The sequence below is a fragment of the Corvus brachyrhynchos genome, unplaced genomic scaffold (assembly GCF_000691975.1).
Source record: "Corvus brachyrhynchos isolate BGI_N302 unplaced genomic scaffold, ASM69197v1 scaffold80, whole genome shotgun sequence".
Lineage (NCBI taxonomy): Eukaryota > Metazoa > Chordata > Aves > Passeriformes > Corvidae > Corvus > Corvus brachyrhynchos.
The window spans coordinates 5,541,595-5,549,015 of NW_008236769.1; positions in this window are offsets into that span (position 1 = coordinate 5,541,595).

Here is a 7,421-nt window from a genome sequence, read left to right on the forward strand (position 1 = left end):
CAGGGAAACCCCGTGTCTCCCCCCCAGGGCCCCTCTCCCAGGGCTCCATGGCAGGGGGGGAGACCCCAACACAAAATGTACTGCATTTCGACCTCCTTGTACTCTGTAGGATATTCTTTGCAGAATTACTCTTCACATTTTGAAGCAGATTGTCTGTGTCTCACATTCAATGAATGTTTATGGTTGTCTGAGTACTTTACTGTCTTAGTTCATAAAGATATCTCCAGTAAGGAAAGAATATAAGCATGTGTATCAAGTAGGTGCATGTTTTGAAAAGCTTTCCTGAACTGATCTGAGTCCAAGCAATGTATTGTCTTTTTGCATTATATTTAGCATCTCTGATTAAATTCTATTTCACATAGTCACAGAAAATTGCATTTCTCCCCTCTTGTTTTCTCTATATTGTGGCTCGTTCCTTGTGCTCCCAACTGTGGCATATTCCAAGTGAAACCCTGGAGTTTTGTTGGAACCCAAAGAGAATGCTGAGGTTGTTCTGAGCCATCTGAGGTCAAAATGGGAACTTTACATAATCAGGGACATTTGGATCCATCTCAGATGCTTGGACAGCACTAAAGGTGCTCTTTGGCTGATGAAGCTACTCTGTAAGGTTGCAATGAATCTGTTAAGAAAATCACAAAACGTAGTGTGGGAGTAAACTCTTTTACTCCTCTGAATAACAAGTCCTTCGAAGTTTATAACCTGGCAGCAACTCATCTGGCATGTAGCATCTTTGGCAGGAGCCTGGATATGACCCTTAGAGTTAAAAAAACCTCTACCAAAGTCACTCTGCTGGCATGGAATGGGATGGTCATAAAAATTTGCAACTTTGTTGAATTTTAGACGTGGTTTTCTTTATTGGCTTATTAATTTTTCTTTGTTCAGATTACATCAAATTCTACTGACTGCATATGAAAATAAATAAATAGAAATAAACAGTAATGTATGCATTTCACAATCAGGTGGAAGTCCAAGACCCACCCCATTCCAGGAAACACAGGTTTAACTTCAGGTGGTTAAGTTGCCTTTCAGGAAACTACTCAGACTTAGAGAAAACATTTATTTGGGCAAACGTGTGGAAACAGGACAAAGGAATTAATTGCTTGACTAGCAATTTACTTGAAGCTGCAGAGAATGCTACCAGCAAAAGCAACAGGCACCAGTTTTGCCTTGCATCTCTTGTTAACATACTGTCCTTTCATCCAGTTGTCTCCCCTGACTGACAGGTCTTGGTCTGGATACATGATGCCCTATATTAAAAGAAACATGGAGGAAGAAAGAGAAAAGGATTAATCCTCAGACATCTTTTACAAAGATCCTCAGTGTAAGAAAATAGCCAGGGACTCTCAGCATGAAGTTGTCGTAATTTGATGAAACTTCCTCCACGCCATTTAGGATTGTCTGTCCTTACTGCAGTGTTCCATCGCAGTCAATGACAATGAGCATGGTCTGGGAATTAAAGACCTCTTCTGAAAAGTTGCTTGAACTGTGACACAACTTGCTCACTTGGTCTTCAATTTAGATTTGTTCTCTGCTGTGAGTCAAGGTCCCTGTGTGCATTCACAGCCAGGGGATGAGCATCAGACTGAGAGTGAAATGGGGTGCACAGCTGGCTGTCCAGCAGAAGTCTCAGTCTCCTGTCTGTCTTACCATTGCACAGACCAGTATCTTTATAAGGCTCCCACCAGCTGTTGTTTTGCTGAGATTCACATCATGCAATACTGGATGAAGATATTTCCATCAGTGAATAAAACAGATCCACATCAAGACCTCTTGGCTTCAAGAGGCTGCAAAGCAACCGCAGAACAGTGTCTTTCCACTTCCAGTGCCTGAACTCCTTGATCACCTTTCTTGACTCCTCCATGTGGTCCATTCAGTTCGTTTGGGAAGTATTATTTCAGAGCATAGCTGTTCTTTCTTGTTTTCTTTCTATAAAGTTATAGCAGCTGTGAGCCTGTATTATTTAATACTGTAAAGTGTTTTCAGATACAGTTTATATCACTGGCCTTGGACATATGAGGAAATTATATAAAAAAATCCACTCCATAATATCACCATTTAACCTTACCTAGGATATAGAATAGGGACTTTCAGAGAGGCTAAAAATTACCCATCAAAACTGTTTACAGTAAGGTTATTTCCATATTTTTATACATTTATGGAGGAAAGGATTTCAGAAAGTCATAAATCTCTTCTGAATACTTGCACTTCAAATATCACAGAATCATAAAATTGTTTGGGTTGAAAGGGACCATAAAGATCATCTAGTTCTAACCTTGAATAAAGTCTAAAATTCTTGGGAAATTGTACATATTTCTGCAATTTCATTACCTATGAAAATTCTCTTTTGCCAAGAGCTTCTATGATGGAACACTTATTTGAAAAAGAAATCATGAGGCATCATAGGGGAAGATGGAACATATTGACAAAATGTGAAGTCATGAAAATTACTTCACTCAAGTATTGTGAAGAAAATGACAATATTTCCTTATGAAAATGTCTGAGTTATCTGAGAACATATTTGGGAGTTTCAGGTAATTTCTAAGAGGGCATGTGAATATTTTTTAATCAAGGCATTTAGTTTTTGAACTGGAAAAAAAATAATGAAAGTGGATTCACATAGTTTACTTCTGTATTAATAGTGGAAAGATGATCAAATCATCAAGCTCCTGCTGACACAGCTGAACCAATGTTACCACAGCTGGGAATTTTTTCCTTAAATTCCCTAGTGTGAAAAGGCTGCAGACCGACACGCTAACACTGATATCTCAGAATTTAACACTCTCAGGCTTTTGGGAAATGCAATTTAAACGTAAAATTAGATCTATCTGGTGGTTCAAAACTTAGATATGCGTTTTTCAATCTAAACTAAGATCCAATTTAAAACCGTTTTAGATGAGGTAAATTTAAATATAATGAGTAAAATGCATTGCATTATGGGTAAGATAACTTTAAAAGCCACACAAATGAAAAAAGGAAACTTGTGTCAAGAAATTCAATGTTCTCCTAGGCATCTTCCATGTCCACAAATTAACTCAGTTATTCTTATTTTGATTCATTTAAGATTTTTATACCAAATGCTTTCCAGGTTATAACTAGCTTTCACTGTTTATTAAGTTTTCCTCAGCTATCAGAATCTTGATGGACCATGCAATCTACATTGCAGGTACCTCACATCTGGCTTTGCTGAAGTTTGAGCAACACTAGTAAATGCTTGTTTCATTTAAATCATTTATTTATCTGTGTATCTATCTTCTACCTATTCTAAAATTTCCACTAGGAGTTTGACAAGAAGTATAGTTTTAAAAGTTTTTAGATAAATGCTCTGCAAAAATCACTCAACATAGAAAATTTTTAGAAGAACAAATGAGAGAATGTTTATTTTTTGCTACAAAAAATACTGTAATGTGAAAAAGAAAAGTGACTTGTCTTAAATTTAAGATTAAGTTTATCCCCTTAGCTTGAGCCTTTAATCTGTAGAAAAGCCTGAGGATTTATGAGTGTTAACAGACCTGAATTTTTTATTTCTCCTCCTTTCCTTTTACTTGTTCATTTTCCATCTATGTGTCCCCTAAGAACCTGAGAGCAATGATTGAAAGGGAAGATAGGTGATTTATTTGATACATCTCTATTCTGCCACACAGCCAGCAATACAGTTAAAACCAAGGTGATGGCTGATGGTTTAAACGAACATAAAATTTTGAAATTCAGCGGCACTGAGTTTGCAGGAGATAAAAATACTGGGAAAGGCACAAATTTTTACATGAGCACTATGAGTCAATGATCCTTGTGGGTCCCTTCCAAGTCAGAAGATTCTGTGATTCTGTAAGTAATATTAATCTTATAGAACTGTGTTAATTATATCCTGAGAGGTGAGGCACATCATTTGATGTTCAAAATTTGCAAGAAATTTTCCTGTTGCCAATAAGATTGCTAAAGATAATGGTTCTAAATGTGAACATTTTACACTATATGTTGACATATGCATTTACAATATCTGTGCTGAATATTCTTTATTGAAAAATAAACTATTTTTCTGGTATGTGAATTTTGATTTTAATTTTCTAATGGAGAAAGGAACAAGGTCTTCATGAGACTCATACCCTAACTGTTGCAAAAAGGTCTATTATGTAAAGAATTCTCCTCTAATACCCACATTTAAAGACTATTGAGATTATTTCAAAGTGATTTTTTTCCAAGAGAGGACATGAGGTTCTGCATTCTAAATTAATTGAGGAGTTTGAGCTTCTAAGAAAAGCTGATGTTTCAAATACTTCTGTGCGTAGTGTTTCCTATTAAAACAGCTTCCAATCCAGGAACCTTTTCTTTTTTCAATCACTCTTCTCAAGCAGTGGGCTCATGTAGAGAGTTTATGTCCTAGCATACGGATTCCAAACTGAACGTTTTGCCTAAGATTTATGTTTTGTAACATCTGACCTGTAGCACTCACATTCCTTAATGAACCTGGTCCAAAAGAGGCCATATGGCTTTTTGTTCTTGCAATTTCACTGGAGTAAATAAGAAAGTATTTTACTAAGTTCAATGGAGTCACGGTGGCTCAATAGTGTTTTGATAGTGTTGGATTAAGTTTTTCATCACAATTGCATAACAAGTGCAATTAGCACCTGCTTGCTCTGGGAAAAGCAATTTGATACTAATGAATTATTGGAGAGATATGCTGTAGGAATGTAAATGCACTAGAAACAGATTCCCTCAAAAACAAATGGGAAAACATAAATTAGGGGAGGAAAAAAATAAAAAAAAATATCAGTGTGAAGACAACAATGAAGAAACGTATTTAGAAGTCAAAACCATTTTTTTTTCTGAATTGTATTTTCTGTGAGTATCCAAAAAAAGCCCTTCCTTTATGTCTTGTATTATTTCCTTATTTGGATCATCCTGAACAACTTTAAGCTTCCTCCACTAAAAGCTCACTTGGAAGACCAACTGCAAGCTTCAGTTTGCAACCCAATAGGTGTATGGGAAATGCATGTGGGAAATCCCAAGCTCATAAATTGCAGCAGTAAGGGGGGAAAAAAAAGTGTTTTAATTGCTGATTTTCCCATGTTTTATGGCATATCTGTAGAAGAACAGAAAGTTTGACTGTGGCTTTAGATTAAGCAAGTATGTAGAAAACCAAAGGAAAATTTGAAAAATCAAGTACCCTATGAAATATCAAATGAGGCATTAATTGTTTTCAAACTGAACACATGAAATATACTCCTTTTCTAAAATAAATGCTTCTAATCCTCACCACAAAGTTGCAGAGTAGGCGAAAATGAAGAGGAAGAGGGGTGGGAAAGGGGAAGGAACAAGGAACGGGGAGGGCAGAACATCTTTGCCTAGTTAAAGCAAAACAAAAGCTGAAATGAGCTTTCTGTTACAGCCTCAGTGACACTACTTCTGTAATTCTGTTTGGAAATGGAAGAGATAATTGCATTTTGAACTTTGAACCTTTGCCATTCATTTCTGTGCTGTGACCTCAATAGTCTGTTTGATTGCCAGCCTGTTGAAGTACCAAGAGCAAAACAGAGGGAAATGACACAGCAGAAATCAAATTGCATGAGTCATTTTTTTTTAAAATTTCCTTTATGTTCCTTATATAATTCTGATGGCAGCAGAGCTAAAGTTAATGAACAGTAGTAAAAGCATCTGCTGAAGCTGTGTCAGTAGATTCACCTCTGTGTTCACAACAGCAGCACTGCAAAATTTATCCAAGGTCTCTTTGAAACAAGTTTTTAAATGAGGTGAAAAGTACTGGAATTATACAGCTCATGAAGGAACCATATAGTGTTGTGGTACCATAAATAAATGCTGACATTTCCTCACTAGTAACTACAATAGCAGTGGGTAAAAAAAATTGAAATTCAGGGGGTTAGACTACTATAAAATTTTTACAAGGTTAAGCAAAGTGAGCAACTAGAGCAATATGAAATGTCCAGTGTGCCTTTTACCCAGATTACTAAGGGCAAATAACACCTTCTTCCCCTCAGGGGTGCCCAGACTTTCAAAAGTGAAAGAGAAAACCCCCATCGGATTAGTGTCTGGGCTTTGCAGCAGGAGGCATTGCTTGAACATAATTGCTCAGTTTCATTATTCATGGGCTAAGAGCAAAACGCTCAGGAGAAAGAAAGTGGCAAGGACTGGGGCACTACAAGGAAGACATTTAAGATTTCATTCAATAAAATACTTTATAATAACTTATGAAAAATTCATTTCCTGAAAGAGGAAATACCAAACGTCTACTTAATTTGTGTGTGTTAGTATTGTCATGTGCAATCCATGTAAGGATGACCATGGGGGAACAATTGCTTTCTTATGGGAATCGCATGAGAAAGGATAGGGTTGTTTTTTGTTTTGTTTCTGCTTTAATTTCAGTGGCTGGTCCTGGAAATTAAGTAGTAAAACTGCTCTAATAGCTCAAATTCCCACAAATGGTTCACTGGAATGATCATCTTTCTCTCTCATACCCATGGGAACAGTGACACTGGCAGGATAGCAGGATGCTGGGCCAGGGATTGGGAGCTTCTTGACAATTCTGAGATTTGTTCATCGAGTTCCTTAGACCTAAATCCTTAAATAAAAAACTTAAATCCAACGGCTCTTGCTTGTCTTCAGCTGACTTGTGGAGCAGACAGTCTGAACAGTTTGGCTTGGGAAAGCCACTTACCCACATTTGCCTTGTTTCTGCCATCTGACAAATAAAGATAATTAAAAATAAGCAACTAAGAGCAGACTCAGCAAAGGCTGGGCTGCATAAAATCAGGTGTAGGCCTAACACCAGTGTCTGTGTTACAAAACCGTGACCTTGAGTCCTCCCTTCAGTTGCTACAAATTCCTGAAGGAGATTGGAAGTCATGGGCACCCACTCGCCTTCTTCTGGGCATCCATAACTCTCTTGAACCCATGCCCACATGCACCTCAGGTTTGAGAGAAGGTATATTGATCACATTCAAATTCATCATACTTCAGAAACCAGATTTATCGATTTCTCCACTTAGGCCTGGATATAGACATATCAAATTGGATTACACTGAAAATACACCAAATATTTCAACCAAGCTTTGAATATTTCTCTTCTTGCTTGTGCAAAAAATGCAGTGGCATTTCCCTCTTAGAGAATGTTTTAACCTGATACTTAGGGAGGCAGAGGACATGGAGAAAAAATCTAGGCTATGTACCCTCTGACTGCTCTCAATAGGTTCAAGAGCTATATTTTGGCTAGGAAAACAGTGGCCTCAGCCCCGCCACCCTCCCTTAGAAAACAACCATCATGCTTCTAACCAGCTGACCATATTGCATATTGTTTCCATTAGCAACCTGGAAGGTGGAGCCAGGCCAGCATTGCACAGGTTCCCTGCTCAGGGGATTAGTTCAGGATGCTACAGTAACACATAGGCATAACTTTAGGGAAGGAGGGATTG